This window comes from Culex quinquefasciatus, chromosome 3 (genome assembly GCF_015732765.1).
Source record: "Culex quinquefasciatus strain JHB chromosome 3, VPISU_Cqui_1.0_pri_paternal, whole genome shotgun sequence".
NCBI classification, from domain to species: Eukaryota; Metazoa; Arthropoda; class Insecta; order Diptera; family Culicidae; genus Culex; species Culex quinquefasciatus.
The window spans coordinates 138,366,561-138,389,606 of NC_051863.1; the positions used below are offsets into that span (position 1 = coordinate 138,366,561).

Genomic DNA, 23,046 nt, shown 5'->3' on the forward strand with positions numbered 1-23,046 from the left:
AATACAAAAATACAAAAATACAAAAATACAAAAATACAAAAATACAAAAATACAAAAATACAAAATACAAAAATACAAAATACAAAAATACAAAAATACAAAAATACAAAATACAAAAATACAAAATACAAAATACAAAAATACAAAAATACAAAAATACAAAAATACAAAAATACAAAAATACAAAAATACAAAAATACAAAATACAAAAATACAAAAATACAAAAATACAAAATACAAAATACAAAATACAAAAATACAAAATACAAAATACAAAAATACAAAATACAAAAATACAAAAATACAAAATACAAAAATACAAAAATACAAAAATACAAAATACAAAATACAAAATACAAAAATACAAAAATACAAAATACAAAATACAAAAATACAAAAATACAAAATACAAAAATACAAAAATACAAAAATACAAAAATACAAAAATACAAAATACAAAAATACAAAAATAAAAAATACAAAAATACAAAAATACAAAAATACAAAAATACAAAAATACAAAATACAAAAATACAAAAATACAAAAATACAAAAATACAAAAATACAAAATACAAAATACAAAATACAAAATACAAAATACAAAAATACAAAATACAAAATACAAAATACAAAAATACAAAATACAAAAATACAAAAATACAAAAATACAAAAATACAAAATACAAAAATACAAAAATACAAAAATACAAAATACAAAATACAAAAATACAAAATACAAAAATACAAAAATACAAAATACAAAAATACAAAAATACAAAAATACAAAATACAAAATACAAAAATACAAAAATACAAAAATACAAAAATACAAAAATACAAAAATACAAAAATACAAAAATACAAAAATACAAAAATACAAAAATACAAAAATACAAAAATACAAAAATACAAAAATACAAAAATACAAAAATACAAAAATACATAAATACAGAAATACAAAAATACAAAAATACAAAAATACAAAAATTCAAAAATACAAAAATACAAAAATACAAAAATACAAAATACAAAAATACAAAAATACAAAAATACAAAAATACAAAAATACAAAAATACAAAAATACAAAAATACAAAAATACAAAAATACAAAAATACTAAAATACTAAAATACAAAAATACAAAAATACAAAAATACAAAAATACAAAAATACAAAAATACAAAAATACAAAAATACTTATACGCTCAACCAAACCACAAAAATACAGAAACACAAAAATACAAAAATACAAAAATACAAAGGTTTTGATTGAGACATTTCGAAAAAAAATAGGTACCGTAAACCGGAGTGACATTGAAAAGATTCCAGTTTATTTTTCATATATTATTCGAACGGTGTGACTTATCTCAAGATTAATATTTTTAAAACATGTTGTGGGATTAGGGCAAACAATGTCCATGAATGTTTTTACAAAACAGTTTTTTTTAAAGTGCGTTAAACATAGTTTCGTTGAAAATTTGTATTTTTAGAACCGGGTTACTTTGAAAATCACTGTATTTCTCAAAAATTTCAGCCAGAAAGTGTGCATATTGAAATTATTACACCAAATTGACCAATGGTAATGTTTCTTTGAATAATTAATTTGAAAAAATCAAAATGAAATTTTATTTTGCTAAGTTCAATTATCTTTTTATAAAATTTATGTACATTTTATGTTAAGAAATTAAAATTCAAATGTGAACAAAACTCTTTTAAAATTGTTTTTTTGCATAAAAATATTGAATTTTGTTATAACGAAGTCGACTTTATAGCTGTCAGACACCATTGCTAGTACCAACCACTAGTGTCTTCCTTTTTATCTACAAGGACTTCGCCGCCCTGGGCTCCTTAGTGTATGAAAGTATGGCACGGAGCGACGACGCCGAATACCCATATTTACACAAAGAATTTTGTTATTACCAATACCAATTTCGTAGCAAGAATCACCAATTTTCAAATTTTGCTATAAAACTTGTGATATTTAAAATGCGTATAAATCTGAAGATATTTTTGAATTCTTTTTCAATAGCATTTAAAACTTTTCACTTTAAACTTTGTTTAGTGCAAAATGATTTAAAAAAATATTTTTTAGGTCCTTTTCTTTTTACGAGAATATTGAAAACTTGGAATTAAAAGCAAAATTGTTTTTTCAATCGAAAAGTACTTTGCATTTTTTTGATAAGATGTCCCGTTTTCAACTTATAGCTAGTTTTACGTATATTTTTTTGGTTTTTTCGGCTTTTGAATTAAAAAAAAATATCTTGGATGAATTTCCTTAAATTTTCTGTCAAAGTTTTTTTTTTCAAATAAAAAATAATGGATATTTGATGCCAACTGATTCGAATTGATAAATTTACGATGGAAATGCATTCTGTCTATGGAAACATAATGTTAAAAGATTGAGAATAAAAATTAATAACTAAAAAGGACTAAAAAAATATGTGTTGAAATCATTCGAAAACAGACCAATTTAAAATTTGTGCAAGCTCAAGACTTAAGTCGTCAAAATGGTGTAGATTTTAAATAAGATAAACATATTTTTCAAGTTACTTGGCGAGCCATAACTTTACTCAGCAAATAAAAAGGAACTCAAACATAACCCCAACTAAAGCTCACATTAATGCAATTGAAATGATATCCGGTGAAATGTGAAGACACTGCCTTACTTATGCTAAGAAGGTGAAAAGCTCAAACTCTCATCGCCGCTTCTGCCCATCCACCTACAAACGTTCGTAATCGGAGCCGGGGCTTGCTGGGTGTAATAAATTGCGAAATATAACCACTTTCACGTCTGGTTAACCTTAGTCATAACCTTTTTCCGGGGTGGGGTCGGGGCGGGAGGTTCTTCGGTAAGATAATGCCCCGAGCCTTGTGTGGCGGGTGTTTGAATGGAGTGTGGAATTGCAACAGGAAGAAATGAAAAGTGGCGTCAGCGGTGGGGAGAAGGGGTTTGCCAAGTTGATTTATAGTACCTCATAATGTAAATTTTGCATTTCATATTTCACAAGTGTGCGCTTGAGATATAGTGGACGCGAAAAGGATGACTGGGAAAAAGTGGAATATTGCGATACAAAGATGATTTTTTGGATTTTGGAGAGATAACTGTGCAAGTTTTTGAAGTATTAACAGAAGTTTGTTAGATAAGCTGTATTTAATTTTCTTAAAAGAATTACTCAACAAAAATGCCCACATTTTAAAGATAAGTAGAACACTTCCGGACAACTTGTCCTTTGGCCATCGGAGATGAATTATGAGCTGTGACAACAGATAACCCGTCAAAACCGTTTCCCAGAACAATTAATCTCCTGATCCAAACTCTCTCTCCAGCTAGCAAAACTCGTAAGAACTGAGCCAACTGACTGTTTGAATCATGTCCTCGTGCCATTGCGTGTGCCATATTTTGCTGAACTGTTCGTCGAAAGATTTTTTTTTTTCGTTCTCTCAAACCCATTTTTCATCGCACCAAACTCACTCTCTTTCTCTCTGTCTCTCCAAACATTCTTCAAAGACGACAGCAACACATGCAGCTCCCCCAGCAAAACGATCCTTTGCACTTCCGGCGAGTTCCCGCCGCTTTTCGAGTCCATGCTTTAAGCTTGTGATGACATTTTTCAAATCCTTTTGTGCTCGCCACTCGCAGACTTGTTCTGCAGACGACCAAATCGTTTCGACCGTCGTTTTTCGTTCACTGGAACAAAAGACTACAAACTGGACCACCCGGGTGGACATTGGAGCATAAATTTTCATGCTGGAATCTTTTTTTTCGCCCCCCTCCTAACTTGAACTTGGTATGTTCCCTGTGTCGTCTTGGATGTTGGTGCTATTTTTTGGGGCAATGTTGGCGATTTTGAGTAAGGTATTGAGACGTTTGTAATTTAACAGTACTGTATGGCTATTTAAAAGGAAGAATTATTTAACTAAATTAAAGTTTTCATGTTTAAACATTTCACAATTCATTTAAAAGAGTAATATTGAGTAACGTTTGAGCATTGATGCTTAGAGTCGTACCTAAACCTCATGGCCTTTTATTTGTGACTCCAACTCCACTTTTTTTGGGGATTTCACAATTTTTTTACTAGGCTCAAACTTTTTGGGGGGCCTTCTCTATTACCATAGGCAATTACGTCCACATCTCGGAACGCGGCTGGTTCCCCAAGTTTGGCCAAGACTTTCATTATGTAAAAATGTCCTGAGAATCGATGTTAGGTGGTTTCATACTGGGTGGACCACGGGGAACCGAGATACCGGAAAATTTATTCCGACGATTTTAAAAAAAATCCCGTGTGGCCAAAAATCAACGAAAAATTCCGCTCTTGACAAGATATGACGTATAAAGATCCCCAAGATAATACAGTACAGAATTGGCCAAAGGAACCATGTTACGGAACCCCGATAGGAGATTGACCAGAAAGATCCAATAATTTTGGCATGATGCATTTCAAACGTCATGATTTTAACAAAGTAGCTTACTACTAGTGTTCAATTAGTAAAACAATCAATTCTGACCTACTGTGTCCGGTTCCTGGTGCCCAGAGACGCATCGAGCTCTACAGGCTCAATAAAAACTCCTTACCTGCTCTGTATGGTAGAACAGAGCTAAGCTCTGTATGCAGCGAACAGAGCCAGCTCTGTATGGGGAAAAATAATATTGATTTGCATATATCTCAAAAACGGTAAGTTTTAGAAAGTTGACATGTTCTAGAAAGTTGCTGGTACCAAAAGGTTCTATATTATTGTCTCAGACGTCATTACAATTTGATTGATTTTAGTTGTGCAAAACAAGAAAAAACTATTTATTTTCTAAGATATAAGGTATAGAATATTTTTGTTTTCGACAAAGTTGCTCAACTACCAAAAATGAACAACTCTCTCCAAGACACCAAAGCTCTATCTTCAATAGATACCGAAATAAAAAAATAAAAACTATTTTTATAATAAATACTGCTTGCGACAAACACAAAGCTACCGCGTCGTAGGCACAGGTAATATGAGGCATGTTTGGTAGAGATCGTCTGAAGTGAAAACTAGTATAGCAGAGTGTTCATAGAGAGTTTTTATGTTAAATGCTCTCGTATGGATGGTTGAAAGAAATTTCAGATAAAATTATACAAATTTATAAAATTATATTCTTTTTATTGTACTGGTAAGTAATTAAGATTAGAACCAACAAAATTATTTTACAGCTACTTTTATGTTTGTCTTGACAAAACAAATGTTTAACAAAATTACAAGTTTTGTATAACAAATTAAGATAAAAAACAATTTCAAATACGCAAGTTAAAAAAATAAAAACTAAATCTTCTAACAATTATTTTAATTTTATAAAAAGAAAATCAGTTAACATATGTTTCATTTCAGGAAACTTTGCCATTCTATTAAATTCAACAGAAAAAAAAACTATTTTTTTTAGGCAAGATAACCATTGGAAAGTTTTAAGCTCTAAATAATCTCTATGATATTTTTTTACATTTTGTCACCTTTTTTGAATAAAATAAGAAATTGAAATTAAATAGCAAAAACCATTTTTTCTTTATTTCTCAAGCAAGGAAATCAATGAAGAGTTTCAAGCTCTAAATGCTCTCTATGGAAATTTGCCATTTTATTACCTGTATTCTAAATATTTTTTTATTTTTCAAATAAAGGAAAGCAGTGAAGAGTTTCTAGCTCTAAATGCTCTCTATGGAAATTTGCCATTTTATTACAAATCAAAAAATCAAAATCAAATTATTCGCTCTACAGCATTGCCTTGGCGTTCTCAATTGCGAGATTCCTACTCGAAACTAGGTGTCCGAAGGTTTGATTGTTGAGGCAATTGCAAACCTCTTTTTACACCTTAGCTTCCATCCACCCCGGGATTCGAACTGACGACCTTTGGATTGTGAGTCCAACTGCCTACAAGCGACTCCACCGAGGCAGGACCCAGGGAGACGACTTCTACACCTGGATTGAGCTAACGACCTAACCTTTTAGGTTAGTCCGGGGCCAACATTTACTTCCCGTCCGACGGAAGGCGTGATCAGACAAATCTCGTCTCGAAAATTGCCACCGGGACCGTCTGGGATCGAACCCAGGCCGACTGGGTGAGAGGCAATCACGCTTACCCCTACACCACGGTCCCGGTTAACATTTTTAAAAAAAATTCTAAATAGTCCTCATCAGTTGTAGTACTTTGCCGAAGACACTAAATCGATTCGAGAATTCCCTTAAAGGGAACAGATTTTTTAAATGTACGTACCATTTTTGTATGGACAGCTGCTAACATTGTATGTAGCTTTTTATGGGTGAACTTTGGCTTCTTTGGTCATAGGAAAGGCCCTTAAAAAGTTCGAGCCAATTAAAAAAAATATATTAATGATATTAATTTTCGGTTTTGGTGGAGAATTGCTCATCTGCATCACTTATTTCAAGATTTTTCTGGTAAACAACGAAAAATTAGTTCAAATGTTAAGTAAACAAAAAACGTACAAAAATGAATTCAAATATTTCTAACTTGTATCATAAGTGAGAATAAATGATCGTTTTGGTGTTTATGGAAAAAAATAAGTTATGACGATATCTTGGAAATGGGTGCGGGACATTTCACCTAAAGTCGTTCCGCCAAATGGACATTTCTACAAAGATCGTTGCATAAATCAAATTGTGAAGAATAAATAAACAATAAAAAAATAAATAAAGTATTCGCTAGAGTATTTTTTTATTCTTTCAAAGATGGCCAATACTTTGGACTACTTGAAAAGTGATTTTATTCAATTCTGGGAGTTTTTACATCCTTTTCAACATTACCGTCATCAGGGGTGACATTGGGTCTTGGAGGTGAGATCGGGTCATACAAAAATGCTGAAATTTGTATGACCCAATGTCACCTCAGTTGATGGTATCAGTTCTTTGAAAATCAATTGGATAAAAAAAAACTCTTCATTGTTTACATTCTTTCAAACATGAGCAGACCTTTGAACTATTTAAAAGATGTTTTTCCGTTTCTGGGAGTTTATATATGTTTGGAAATGGAGTTAGTTTTTACATTGCGCCTTTTACCCTATCTATTAGTTTAGTTTCAAAGTGAATTGTGAGAGAGAGAATGAGTGATGAGAGAGTGTGTGAGAGAATGAGAGAGACCTACGAGAGTGCCCGACGGGTTCAGTTTGTTTATCTTTGTAAATAAAGTAAGTATTCAGCCAACACCCAAACGGCTCGGTTCGAGTAAACCCCCGCGTGATTTGTACTCCGCCCGATCTCGCGAAATAAAGTGGTTTAGTGCGCACAACAAAACGTGTTCTTTCTCGGTCGTATTTTGAAGAAGAGGTCGTTGACCTCCCGAAAGTGCGTGTGCTCTGGACGAGCTAAAACCCCCCCACAACAAATACAGTCCACTCAATTTGAAGGGCTCGATCCGGAACAATATATTATTTTCAAGTTATTGAAAAGTGAATTGGTTGCACAAAAAAAAATATTTCTGTAGTTTTTGCTTTCTTATAAACAAGATCAGTTCTTTGAACAATTAAAAAGATGATATTATTATTTTTTGGGAGTTTTTGAATTCTTTTTAAAATAATCAGTTTTTTGAAAATTATTTGCCTGAAAAAAAATTGATTGGTTTTGGAATTATTTCTAATTTAAATTGGTTTTGTAAAAAATAATTTTACAGTCCACACTCGATTATCCGAAGGCCTTGGCAAAATTTTACTTCGGATACACAGCAAAAAATAATGTAAAAATGGAAGGTTGAAAATAGAATGTTGAAAAAAAGAATGATGAATTTTACCTCTATAATTGTTGAATAACGATTTTTTTGTTTGTCAAACAGGTTTTACACAAAAAATGTGTAATATTACAAAATTTTTGATGAATATTCAACATTATTTTTGCTACTCGTATACTTGAGTAATATTCATCAAATTTAGGTACATTATTCAACCATCTTTTGACCCAGGGACTTTGACAACTGTCAAACGCAAAGTTTTGAAAAGTGGTTGGCAGAAGCCTGTCGGATCGTGATTCAATCGTCGCGTGTCCGGGAGTTTTGGTCGCTCGTGCGTCAAAGAATCGTCGCCGATTCCGCGCCGCCGTCGTCGTTTATTTTGGTGAGTTTGTGTTGGTGCTTCTTCCGGATAGGTCTGGAGGAAGGTGCCAGTGTGTCCGGGTGTTTACGTCCAGGAATTGCCGCAGATTCCGTGCCGCCGTCGTCGTTTGTTTTGGTGAGTTTGTGTTGGTGCTTCTACCGGTTCGGTTTGGGAGAAGTTGCCAGTGTGTCCGAGTGTTTACGTCCAGGAATCGTCGCAGATCGGTTTGGAGGAAGGAGCCAGTGTGTCCGGGTGTTTACGTCCAGGAATTGTCGCGGATTCCGTGCCGCCGTCGTCGTTTGTTTTGGTGAGTTTGTGTTGGTGCTTCTTCCGGTTCGGTTTGAGAGAAGTTGCCAGTGTGTCCGAGTGTTTACGTCCAGGAATCGTAGCAGATTCCGCGAAGCCGTTGTCATTTATTTTGGTGAGTTTGTGTTGGTGCTTCTTCCGGATAGGTCTGGAGGAAGGTGCCAGTGTGTCCAGGTGTTTACGTCCAGGAATCGTCGCAGATTCCGTGCCGCCGTCGTTGTTTGTTTTGGTGAGTTTTTGTTAGTGCTTCTTCCGGACTGGTTTGGAAGAAGAGTCCGGGTGTTTTGGCCACTTGCGCATCCAAGAATTCTTAAAAAGTGGTGCTTTTTCGGGTAAGTTTGGAGGAAGTTGCCTATCGAGTTTTGAAGTTTGAACAGTTCACGAAGAATCTGATGTACGATCCATTTATTTCAGGATTCAATCGTCGTAGTCGGGATGACTTGTTTATCGTACTTATTCATCCAAAATAAACAACAAACGTTAAATTTGAAGTAAATTACCTCATGTTCATTTTGTAAGTAAAAACAGGACTAATAAATTCCTAAAATATTGTTTTTAATTATTTTTCTGAGTGTTATCAAATTGGCTTGGTGAGAAGCATTCTTTGATGGCCCCTCTCGCGTAATTCGCGTCACTTTTTCGTTACTGGATTGACACCGCAACAGTTAAGAGTTCTAATGACAATTTTAAATATCATTAAACATAATTATCAACTCATCTTTACAGCTTCTCAGGACAAACGACTCTTGGAAAATGCCAAAGCCAACGTGAAAAAAGCAGCCGCCATAACTGTGCAAAATTTGTTTTTCGGATCTAATAACCATTAGTCGACGTCTATTTCCACTTTTAGATAAGTTTTGTTTTCTTAAGAATATGACACTTTGTAAAAAAATCGTTTTTTTTGCAGGTGGATATTTCATGTGGGATAATATCTCAAGGATTTCAACTGGTGAAACTTCGTCTGGGAAGGTAGCTACTGCTTGCAGCATTTTTTTGGGTAAGTACACAGCAAAAAATCCGATGGTAAAATTGCATGCACATCACCATTATGGAAAAAAGTAATTTAACATTACACTTTGCATGTACAATTTTTGGAAACACATAAAAGGTGCTACCGATGGGATTCAAACCCAACATTAACAGTATGGACTGGCGCCTTAGCCCGATCGCAATCAGACAGATGAAGAATTAAAAGGATAAAGGAATCTATGAGCTTGACATATCGGTCAAGTAGATTTCCCATAATGATGAGCTACATATGTCAGGGTGTAATATTACATAAAATTTCATAAAATAATGCAAAATATATTTTACAACCAGGCTTTTTACACGCAGTCAGATTAATACTTTTTTTTCCTGTTTAAATTGCATGGTATCTTGTTTTCATTATTTCATTGAATTATCCTCCTTTTTGTACTGACGATGAATAACGTCTTACTCGAAGGTGCTGGGGTACCATTTCGCAGAAAACAGTGCTTCAAATTTCAATCGCTAATATTTCGGTCCAGACGAATCTAAAATGCACGTATTATGCATTATTTTCAAAATTTGTCACAATTTTCTATCAAACTTCCTACAATCGCACAAATTTATGTCCAACATTGTTCCCTTCTCTCTGCTTTAACTGTTAAAACAATTCAGTTGGAATGCGTACAATTTTAAAGCCAAGTTGGCTTTAAGCAATCAAATAATTTAATATCTAATTATATCAGTGCTTTTACGTTTTGTATATTATAAAAGAAATGGCTCAATCCTAAGTCTCTGGCTTAAATAATTTTCCAATTTCTGCTTCTCCAAATTTGTCGACTGCAAATCGTTAAAAAGGTTTGATTCCGCCTACGAAGGCTCTGAATTAGCAGCTCTGCTGAAATTATTTTTAATCTTGTGCAATGTTTAAAAACAAATAATAAATTGAATAATTATGGATTTTTTAAAGGTCCTATAAACCAAATTTTCATTTTTTGCTTTTTGGGTTTTTGGGACACAAGGCGGTTCTAAAAACACCCAAAAAGAAAAAAATGCAAATTTTGTTTATAGGACCTTTTCAAAAAAAAAAAATCTAGAATTATTGAAACGGGAAAGCAGCGCCATATTGATACCACGACTAGCATTTTGGAAGCTCCTTTAAAGAAAACACCGTAACTAAAACATGTTCTGTCTGTTGCAGACGCTAAATAGATCGATAGCGAGCAACCTGTCGAGTTCAGACATTTATTTAAGTTGAACAAAAGTTGTCCAAGAACTGGCGTTCCGTCTAACCTTAAAGTAATATTTGCTAAAAAAACCAACCCGGGTCCTTAGAGCGATCAAGCAGTTGGCCGCTAACTGATTGCCACCCACAAAGTGCCCTGAAATTCATGAAAAAAATATTCGCTTGAATTAAATGTTTTATTTACGTTCTCTGAAATGGATGACAGTTCAATACCTATCCTTCCACTTTCTCAGCCACAAATTACACATTTTTTAATGCAATAATACACATTCTTTCGTAAAATTCAACATTTTTGCGGTAAATTTCATCATTTTTTTAGGTAAATTTCATCATTATTTGAGGTAAATTTCATCATTTTCTGATGAAAATTCATCATTTTCTAAGGTAAAATTTATCATTTTTTTTGCCACAATATCTGTCACCATTTCCTGATGAATATTACCATCATTTTTTTTTCTGTGTAGTCAAATCACGCAAAAAACAAATCGTTGCCATATTTTTGATTGTTGATCTTTAGTAAACTACTCTAAAGTGGCAAAAATGACAAAATGGCAAAAAAATGCATTTTTTTAATTTAATAGGCAATCAACCATTCAAATTTGACTATAATGGAGTCGCAGAACAGAAATTTGATGTTAAAAGTAAGAAAATAACAAAAGAAACAAAATAAAAAAAATCAAAAATCAAATTATTCGCTCTACAGCATTGCCTTGGCGTTCTCGATTGCGAGATTTCTACTCGAAGCTAGGTGTCCGAAGGCTTGATTGTTGAGGCAATTGCAAACCTCTTTTTACACCTTAGCTTCCATCCACCCCGGGATTCGAACTGACGACCTTTGGATTGTTAGTCCTACTGCCCACCAGCGACTCCACCGAGACAGGACCCAGGGAGACGACTCCTACACCTGGACTGAGCTAACGACCTAACCTTTTTAGGTTAGTCCGGGGCCAACATTTACTTCCCGTCCGACGGAAGGCGTGATCAGACAAATCTCGTCTCGAAAAATGCCACCGGGACCGTCTGGGATCGAACCCAGGCCGACTGGGTGAGAGGCAATCACGCTTACCCCTACACCACGGTCCCGGCAAATAAATAAAATAAATATCTTCTAAATTCGATTATTCGAAATCCAACACAAACCTTCGGATATTCGAGTCTGGACTGTAATAGTTTTATAATCTGTCAAACATTAGAAAGGTTTACTAAATCGATTGTTGAAAAAATCTATGAGTTTTCGCTTACTCTTTTGAACGTGCCCAGTTCTTTGAAAACAAATTCATTTTTCACTAATGATTTTTCTAGTTTCCCCAGGTTTTTCGTTCTTCGACAAAATTAGTTTTTTGAAAATAATTAGGTTTCACAAAAATTAATAGCAATTAATTTTGTGTTCTTTTAAATTTTTTATGTTTTTGCTTGTTTTTGGCATGAGTAGTTCCTCTAAAAACACTAACAGGTTAGAAGCATTTTATAGTTTTTGCATTCTATTAATATGAGCAGATTAATTATTCCATTCGGCGTAGTGACCTTCAGCAAAATGTCCATTTGGCAAAACGACTTTTTAAGCTAAATGTATCAGATTTTCTGGAAACTATCGATTTTCATCTTCAATTTTTTTTTGAAATTGTGGGGAATTTTATTCAGAGATATTCAGAATTTTAGTCAGAGATAGCACGGTGTATTTTTCCGATAACATTAAGATAAAAAATTCGACAAGTCTGATATTTGGCACCATGAAAGAAGGGTTCTTTCCAGACATTTTGCGGGGTCCGGCGAAATATTTTGTCGGGGGATCTAGGGCAACTTTTTTTGAAGTTTTTTTTTTTTGATTTCATAGGTTTTTCCTTCAGAAAAGTCGATGCAAATCGAAGGGTTCATGTTCATATCCATCAAATTTCAGAATTTAATTCCCATTCAAACGATGAAAACCGCCTACTGATTTTTTTTTCCATAATTCTGATAAAATAATTTTCATAAATTTCATCAAAATTTTATATAAGTTTTATGTTTCAGCCAAATGTTTTCATCCTTAAAAAATCTTAGTAGGCAGTGTTCATCATTTGAATGAAAATTAAATTCTGGTCGTTATGAGGTTTCCAGCTTGGATTTAAGGGTTATTTCAAAGAAAGCTAGAAATCTGGTAAATTTGGGTTGGAAACTTTTTATTTGAGATCAAATATGTAATTTATAGTCTCTTGAAGCACATTCATAAGAAATTTTATGGATATGAATATGAACCCATCGATTTCCATCGACTTTTCTGAAGAAAAATCCTATGAAATCGAAAAAAAAACTTCAAAAAACAAGTTGTTCTAGACCCCCCGACGAAATTTTTCGCCGGACCCCGCAAAATGTCGGGAAAGAGCCCTTCTTTCATGGTGCCAAATATCAGACTTGCCGAATTTTTTATCTTATGTTTGTTCTAGGAAACAAACCCTAATAGAACTTGTTTTTCAAAGTGAAAAATAAAACTGCAAAAAATCTATGTGTGTGTGTGTGTGCAACCAACCAAACGGGACCACGCGGTCACTTCTTACAAATTGAGTTGTTTCCATGAATTTTAGTTTTTTTTAAATTCTATACATGCAAATAACTCGCATAGGCATTTGGAAGGTGTTAGCTCTGCCGAGCTTCGGTGACCCATTTCTACGCTGGCTAGCCGAGCGCGAGGTACCTCAGCTTGAATCGACAAGCCCCGCCCTGAAGAACGTTTGCATCAATCGGATTCAAACGTTATTTAGAACTTCCGAACCCTTGTCAAATGGACAAGGACACAGCGCGTATATAGTTGATAGTAACAGTATTCCTAATTCCAGTCGCGATGGCCTAGTGGTTAGCATTTTAGCTTACCAATCCAAAGGACGGGGAATCGAACCCCGACTCAAGCGGCTTTGATTTTTCGTTCATGTTCAGAGTTTCAAGATTTATTTTTCCTATACTTCCTCGTTGGGAGCAGATGGGAATCGAACCCAGGACCATTCGCATAACGAACACCGTAACCAGTCAGCCACGGCTGCTCCTTGGTAACGCCCTACCGGCGTTGTCTTGAATGATGTGTGTGTATGTCAGAATAAATGAAAGAATGGTTGTTTTATAAAAAGAACGAGCTCACCAGAGAACAAATTGTTCAAACCCAGCTTCTCTTCAATCGCCTTCGTCTTCGTCAAACGAGGGCGGGTACCCGCTCAAAAAGGCCTGTTCCCGCTTGAGCTGATTCCGCTTGCCACCGCCCACTCGTAATCCGCTCCATCCACTTTTTGTAAGATTTTCCACGCTTTGATGCAGCGGTGACGGAACCTCCCTGCTGCGGCTGCGTTCCATATTAACCGGTGCCGGAGAACTAATCCGTGCCCCTCGGCTCCGATTCCCTTTCGTTAGCGGGATGTTGACCTTGACGGGGACCGAGCACCATCCTGGTCTTCGGGAAAGATTCGACAGCTACCGAGTTCCATGCCAGTTCCGCAACCAACCCGGAACAGGTCACGTTCTCCATTGAACCGTTCTCCTTCAGCACCACCACCACCGCGATCCATCCAGATTATCCAATTTTTCCGCCGATCACTCGTTTGAAAAACTTAACTTTCCATGTAATTTTCACAATCTTTCATCAAAAAATATTGGAGCCCGAGAAAAACTGTGACAGCGAAAAGTTTTCGCGTCCACACGCCCCGATTGCTACGATCGATCTCCCAAATAAAACTGCAAAAAATCTATCTTTGAAAAATATTTTGACTTGAAAATTGCGGAAGTCACAGGAAAATACTTTTTGTTTACAAATCAAGCAACCAAAATGAATATTTTTCAATATTGTATATCAACAAAATTAAGTGTTTTTTTTTTAAATTCTTTAGATCTACAACCAAATAAGTAAATTACCAGAAATTATAATGTTTGGTCAATTCTCCCTCCCACATGCTGGTTCATACCCTATTTTTCGTCTCAACAACCGGAAGCCGATCCACAGTGGGAGTGACCCCGCAGTCACGACGACAACGGGGTGGCTCTGACCCGGGAACAGCAAGACGCAAGTGGAGGGTGCTAATGGGTTGGTCGGGTTGAGCTGCAGAACGCCATGGCCACGGTCTGCCGCCGCGTTCAACCCTTTTATTCTGTTCACCCCTCAGCGCATGAGACAATAAATATTGTTGATTGCTTTAATCGCGAAACGATTGAGAAATAAACGAGAACCCTCGAGAGAGTGCGGACTTTTGAAGTTGACCAGTGAGGAAAAACGCGGCGGGCTCTCTCGGGGAGGAAAATGGAAAACTATTGAACTAGATTACGACTAATTCTTATGGATGACTTGGGGGGAATCAACTCAACAAGTGGTTCCAGCAACTGGAGAGACAATGTCATCAGGCCTGTCCCGGCCAGAACCGGCCATTGAAAGGAACTGGTAGAAGACAAATGTTGGTGGAATTGATCGGGAAAATTCTGGTGCCTGCACTTTCAGACAATTAGTGTGGAAAACCGGAAAAAGGTGGCGACGAGGGCAGACGATTTCAATTAATTACGGAAAAGGTTTGGTGGAGAGTCACGGGGGGAAGCTTTGACACGTGATTCCGGGCGGTGTTTGAATACATAATGAAGTCATCAGGGATGGGAATTTGGGCCTCAGTTGGCAGCATTGAACCCTTAAATCAAACAACTGGCCGTGCTGCCAGATCTGAGATGATTAGAACTCTTCTTAAACTTAAACAACTGAAATATAGGGGAAAAATATTTAATATTATTATTTTTGAGAATTTGTATGATCATCAGACTTAATAATTTGGTAATATATCTGGCAACACTAACCAAAAACGGATATTCAAAAGTAAAATATGTGAGCCAAAAGTCTCCAAACCAACAAGACTGATGATGTCCCCTCAGAACGCCATGTCACACGATATTTTCCTTCGCCTCAAACCACAAATCATGTTAAAATAACGCTCGTTACGACAATGTTTTTCCAAGCCGTCACACTTAACACTTTGCAGCGCAAACCCTCAAACATCATCGCCCCACTTTTATCAAAAATCCAAGTGAGGGGGGGAGTTTGTCCTTTTGTTCTTTTCTCCAGCATCCCCCCCCCTCCCCACTCTCGCCAGCCGAGAATGACAATGTATAAGGTTAACCCCACTTCATTACGGTGAACAATGAGGGATCATTTTCCCATTATGACGTCCCCCCTCCACACCCACTCTGGCGAGAGCATTTTCTTCCTGTTTCACGCTGGGCGGTGACAAAGTGTCTCATTAAAGATATTAATTTTTAAATAACACCCCTTTCATGTTGGTGCAAAGTCTTTTCTTTCCATAATGTTTCGTCTTGCTGTGCGACGAGAGTGGGTGTCGGGTGTCAACTTGCGACAAATTCCTACGGAGAAGGACAGGGAATTTTCCGAAACTGAAAAATGGGTTGGGGATGGATTTGCTGCTTTTTTGAGTTGTGTTTCCAAATCTGGGATAAGCTGAGAGGATTTTTATTAGAAACCCGATAAGACTATGGAGATAATCGCATTTAGAATAACAAAAGTGCATTTGATCGTGAATCTATCAAAGACTTTTAGCTTTTTCATATTATATGCATTTTTCCAATTCAAAAGTAGAAAAAAAATTGAAGTCTGAGCAGAAAAAAATATCAAAAATGATCGACTCCAAGAGAAAATTCCAGGTTTTGGTTTTGAGGAAAGTTATTACCGTCAACTGTGACGAAGACTCCCTGTCTGAAAAGGGACAGCAGTTTTTTATTTATTTATCATCTTTACAGACTTCAGGGTTTCTTATTAACAAAGCAACAAAATTCTACTTCTAAACACAGATTTACATTAAAGTCAAAATTTTCCAATATAGCCGAGTGATTGAACTTTCTACAGCAGGCGTCAAGAGGGTTGTGGTAAATTTTATCAAAATCTTTTCAATTTTGACAAGGTTAATAATTTTGCGCTAAAATGAATCGAAAACCACACCTGAAATTTCTCTAAGTCGGGTAACCAAATACTTTGGTTTCAAAGAAATCGACGACATAAAAAGCGTCACGCCTTCGCGTAAAAAGAGGTTTTTCTGTACTAAGTTTTGGTGAACTATCAGTTCCAGTACTGAGCAATTTCTGGAATCGTAAACTGAGATGAATTTTAGCCGGGGTTGATTTTTTCGTTGCAGTATGAAAAATACGAATTAAATACAAATGGAATGGTATGGTTCCATTTTTGTAGATAAATGTTTATGATACCTAAAACGTAGTTTTCGACCCAAAGTTTTCATGAATTTAAAAGAAAGTTAAATGTGAATATAAAAACAGATATAAATTTCTTAAATACTATCGAAGTGTAATTCTCCTTGAAAATGAGCTAGAATCGGACTCTTTAGACAATTTAAACCATTAATAGTTGAAATAAGCTCCAACCCAATTAACAAAAAGGTCCTAATAAAATTGTTTTCAAGTCATTTTCCTAACTTATAAAGAAATTTTGAAGAGAATTTCATACTGCCGTGGTGGTAGCTAAATTGCTACTTGGGAAGTTAAAAATTTAAACTGTAATTGGATCAAGATTCAAAATTATTTTCAGATATACAGGTTGTTCAGTATAACAACTTTCCAAATAAATTTGAAAGCATGTGATTTGTGCTATAAAACTGTGTTTGATCACAACAAATCTCAATGAAAATATCAATTTCTAATTGATTTCCAGAAAACATGAAACTTTTTATTTTTCTTTAAGGCCGTTTCAAATATATTTTTTAAGTTTACTCCCTTTTGAAATTGGTCCAAAAAATATGGGCTAGACATTTTATAATTGTTCTTAAAACTTCAAAAATTTAATGAAAAAATATCTTTTGATCTCTCAAATCATTTTTATTTATTTTTTTTGGATTCATAATTATCATATTAAGCATAATTGAACTCGTTTACCCCAAAAACTTATTTTGGCTTCATTTTTTTCTTAATATTTTGGAAACTAATGATTGCCTCCCTAATTCTAACAATGCACAAGCTTTAAAAAAAGTCATTCTTATGCAAAACATGCTAAACTTTTCGAAAAAAAAAATACCTGCTGCTATGGGTGAATCACGGGTCTGTTTGTCTCTGATGGCTAAGAGGGGATAAAACCTCAGCAATTATCCAATTGTAATAAGATTCATTACCAAGCGCTAAGAATGACGAATAGAAGAAAGTTGTAGGTGAAGATAAGGGAGAAGAAGATAATTAGAAGTAAAATGATTCGGAATGCCGAAGCCAATTAAGATTCCATAAAGGCAGTTAAACACGACATAATTGTTAGTTTATATTTACAATATGGGTCATTCCATCTCAACTGTGCACGAAAAAGTGCAAATTTGAAAATTACCCTCTCCGATCCTGCTCAAATTTGGCAGAGCTGTTGATACTATCAAAACATGTAAGAATCCCGAATTTCATCCAAATCGGACCACCCCCTCCATTTTTGTACCTCCCCAAAAAATCGACTTTTTGGCGATTTTTGACCAAACCTCCTAGTTTCAAACGGCGATAGCTCAGAAACCACAAATCTTAGAGGGTCGGTCTTAGACTCAATTTTGAAGGAAATTGGACGTAGAATCCATTTCCGTGATCAAAATTTAGATTAATTTATTTTTTCTACCTGTATTGCGCAATTGAAAACTTTAAACGGCCGTATCTCAAAACACCCCAACTTATTTTTTTTATTTGACCTCACCATCGTGTTCCCCGGCCAATTTTACATAGGAATCACTTATCGACAGAAATGAATATGTTTTGTTCCAGAGATATCGAATTTTAAAGTTTTGTGTTTTCGAGATTACCTACATTAGCTTCATTCGCCGCATCTGCTAGAAGCACACAGGCGGGCTGATCAATAACTGCTACCTGGTGTTCTGGGAGATAGTTAATTTAATTTATCTTTTTATAATTTTACGCAAATATTTATTCAAATGGCTAATAGGGGAAATTCTCGTATGTTTGGCAGGTTAAGTCAAAAAGCCGTAATTGCCAATGGTAAACAAAGCCTATTTTTTACCTACTTACGAAAAAACAAATTTCAAAAATGCTTAAGATTGTTCATCAACTCGTCTCTCAAGTGCCCCAAACTGAAAAAAAAATGAAATTTTGTTACAATTGGGAGAAAAACAAATATTAGTGTCGGAGGTCACGGTGGCTCTTACGGCTTTTTGAAAACTCACCCGAGATTTTCACTATTTAAACAACAAATTTTGCAAAACTTTTGATAGAAACTTGCTTGTTCACTTCTTTCTTATTGAGCTATTTATCACTCGATTTCAGTTGAAAACGCTTTTAATCAGCTGTAATTGAATGCCAAAGCGCTGATATGGCAACATTAGAAGAACGCTGGAATTAGATGCTGTTCCCCTACCTTGATCAATCTATTTTTGTGAAAAAAATATTTATTGGGTTATTTTGAATGCACCGTTTATTTACGTGTTGCTAACCGTTTTAGAGAACCTCCGAGGCCATGACTAGGGCCTTTATCATGGGCGGTAGCAAAATAGTACCATTCAGCAAAAACCCCAAAACCTGCTTTATTATTATTATTATTATAGTTTATTATTGACACTTTACCATAATTTGGCAAATCTCATTTATGGGTTAAAAGATTGATCATATTAAATCAATTCTTATATTGTGAGCCAGCTCCATTTGATTAAAAGATGATTTTGGTCAAGGTACATTTTATTTAAAAAAAATCCTTTATACGTGAGGACAGCAGCCGTATTGTGTTCCAAGAATCCAAGAATGACAGAAGAAAAAAAACACTGTTGTTCGGACGATGTCGAAATCATCGCAACAAAATTTGGGGAATTAGCCGCTTTGCAGCAAATCAAACTTTGTGATTTTCTTACATTTTTCAGTTTTATACTTTACAGAAATCCTTTTCCTACTCCTTGTGATCGTCCTTCACTAGAGTACAACAAATCAACAAATTTTATTCATTTTAATTCATATTTTTAACTCAATAATGTATCGTGCACTTATTGTTCAGTGTTACTAACAAGATTAATTGCATTTTGCATCGGAATCCAATTCTGCCCTTTACTGTGTGTCGTTATTGCTCTGTCCTGTGGGTTAGCACAGAAATTCACTTCATTCATTGTTTTTAACAGATAAACATTCGCGATTAAACTCCAGTTTCCTACAGTGTTATACAGTTAATTTTTGCCCAATTTGATAAAGATTATTTATGATGAAATATTATTTCAATAAATGACCAGGTAGCAGTTATTGATCAGCCCGCCTGTGTGCTTCTAGCAGATGCGGCGAATGAAGCTAATGTAGGTAATCTCGAAAACACAAAACATTAAAATTCGATATCTCTGGAACAAAACATATTCATTTCTGTCGATAAGTGATTCTTATGTAAAATTGGCCGGGGAACACGATGGTGAGGTCAAATAAAAAAAATAAGTTGGGGTGTTTTGAGATACGGCCGTTTAAAGTTTTCAATTGCGCAATACAGGTAGAAAAAATAAATTAATCTAAATTTTGATCACGGTAATGGATTCTACGTCCAATTTCCTTCAAAATTGAGTCTAAGACCGACCCTCTAAGATTTGTGGTTCCTGAGTTATCGTCGTTTCAAACTAGGAGGTTTGGTCAAAAATCGTCAAAAAGTCGATTTTTTGGGGAGGTACAAAAATGGAGGGGGTGGTCCGAATTGGATGAAATTCGGGATTCTTACATGTTTTGATAGTATCAACAGCCCTGCCAAATTTGAGCAGGATCGGAGAGGGTAATTTTCAAATGCTGTTCCGCTTCAGATGGAATGACCCATATGTGCATTACTCTGAATTAGCAGATCAACCACAAACAATTGGGACTTTTGATCTGCTCAAAGAAATTCAGCCCAATTAGGCTTTCGTAAATCTCAACAATGCTTTTTCAAACACACGGTTCAGTTTTAGGGGTTAACACTTTGAAAAACTGTACAAAAATGGTCAATCATCATTCTAAAAAGTAACTCCAATAAATTACAAATAACACTTTATTTAAAAATTAAAAAAAAGTTCTAAATGAAAAAAAAACTCTCTGCAATAATTGTAGATTCGAAAAATAACCTGAAATTTTCCATAAAACGACATGGTTCTCGATTTTTCACCAGTTGAGTGGACCTTGGATTCGTGATCAGAGACCAAAATTCCCGTTTAGAGCAAAATTTCACGGAAGTCGAAGATCCAAGATCTAAATAGACGAAATTCGAACAATCCAAACTTTTGATGCCAATATCTTTGTGTTTGTCTGACCTACAATTTGTAATATTTTGCACTTAAAAAAAACATGTGATGTAACAAGTACCAAAAGGTTTAAAACATAATTAATTTTGCACCTAGGCCGTTGCAAATACTTTTTGAAGTTAATGACACTCGACTCTGACCACACTGGGCAAAATAATAAAAAAAAAGTATAGAAATTCAAATGATGAACCATGGATTCAACATTTTGATGAATAAAGTGTTTTAAAATGCATTATACACCTGTCCAGTGACATCATTACTTTTCAAAATATCTAAGTATTGACAAAAATTTTTTTTCGCGGTGCTGCACATTGGAATTTCATAAAAATTCAAAACATTTTTAAACAAGCCCAAACATGCTAAATATGATTATCAATGCAGAAAATAGGCATTTTAGATTGTTTTCAGTTGATTAGGCTTCTATTTTCATATAAATTAACTCATTTAACTTAACTTTAATCTTCTAGTCGTTAGTAAATAGATGTGATTATTCCTGAAACTCATTTTTACAAATTAAAGCTTGACATATTAAATGCTTCTAATACTTTGCCTAAAAATAACCGTTCAATAAATACGTCGCACTCAATTGTGGCACTTTTACCCTCATGTATTTGTTTACATTCACGAATCAACAAACAAGCCCTTTCGCATTCCAAAAAGGCGTAACATAAACACACCCCCACCAACACACACTATCATAGCCAGTAAACATCAGCTACTATTTCAACAACTATCGGGTCAAAATAAAATCCAACAGATCGCTCCCTGGGACGTAGTAAGAAAATTGAAAAAGTAAACACTCACTTTATAAGGGAGGGAAAAACCCATTGTATTGTGTTTTTTTATCGTTGTGTGGGTGGTGGCGGTATGCGACCCTTTGTGGCTATTGTTACCCGCCTCCACCCCCTCGAATCGCCCTACAGTGGGGGAAGCCAAACATAGTTGTTGTCCCTATAATGGGCTTTCCCGGACGACCATCGCACACACAACTATGGAGCAGCAGACATTGTATGTCTGGAGCTGTGCTTGTGTGAAGATGAAAGTTGTTGACGACGACGGCCAAGACGACGAGGACGATTCACTGGCAGGAAAAAGCAAATATAAATTCTATCAGATATTAATGTATCCTGTTACGCATCATAAAGCCGAAGAAGTCGTTTATTTAGATATAGTGATGATATTGAGCGGCATTGTCAGAGCTTTTAAAATGGCCAACGAACGGAAGGAAGGAAGGAAATAGTTTGCTGTTTGTTCAGACGTTTCGTTACACAAATAAGTTTTTCCATGGAAATGTTTTCGAGAGCGAACTTCTCATGACTGTCATGAGTGTCTTATTACTAAATTAAGAATAAAAATCTGGAAGAGTACGTTTTTCTTAAAAAAATATTAAAAAAATGTTTTCAAAATCCTCTAGCAACTTAAATTTTCTGAAGAAAGATGTAGGTTTTTCTTGAATTTATGGCTTTATTAAAAAAAATCACGACAAAATCAAGAATTTTTTTTCCAACATACTTTTGAACTCTCCTCAGTTCAAATAAATCTCCCTATATTTCATATCGCAAAGCAATCTTTTCCCGCTCCTATCGGCACAATTTACGATCGTCTTTTTTCGCCAACAACGTCAATCCCGAAAGTTCAAAGGTCCCATGTAAATTACGTCTGATTCGAATATATTGCCCATTTTGGTTTAGCTTCCTTCCGCGTCACGATATTGAGACGCTCCTTTATCCTGGCGACTGCACGCCAGGACGATCCTTTTTTCTCCTCGCAGGCTACCAAGCAATAAATCCAAGCCTCTGTAAATCCTTTTTTATCATGTCCCCTCCAACATACTGCCAAAAGAGATAAATTGGAAAGGTAACGCGATGTGTGAAGGGGAAGAGGTGTGGTGACGAAGCTCCACCACAAGACATGAAACGGTCTTCTTGTCTCAACGGGGTTTTCACAAATAGGTTATTATGTCATAGTCTAATGGAAAAATTGCTTTTCATGAAAGCTCGGTTCCCGTAATTGTGCTAATGACATTCATTAGGGTGAAGCTATCGCTTGAATGGGTACCACATATTCTTGCATGGAGCAAAATGGAATTTGCCTCCTTCATAATCACCGTCTTGTCCCTATTTTGAGCCTAAAATGCTGTCGATCTAACTAATTCAATCCAAGGTCCAAAATAGGACCATCTGCATGCTAGAATGTTGTCCTTCTATAGCGTCTTTTCCGGAATTATGTTTACCCACCGCA

At 35.2% G+C, this 23,046-nt stretch overlaps 1 protein-coding gene across 1 annotated transcript in view; it reads left to right on the forward strand.

Moving 5' to 3' along the window:
* Positions 1-23,046, forward strand: part of LOC6034568 (kinesin light chain) — a 58,370-nt gene that overhangs the window by 17,337 nt on the left and 17,987 nt on the right. The gene's annotated exons all lie outside the window — the stretch shown is intronic.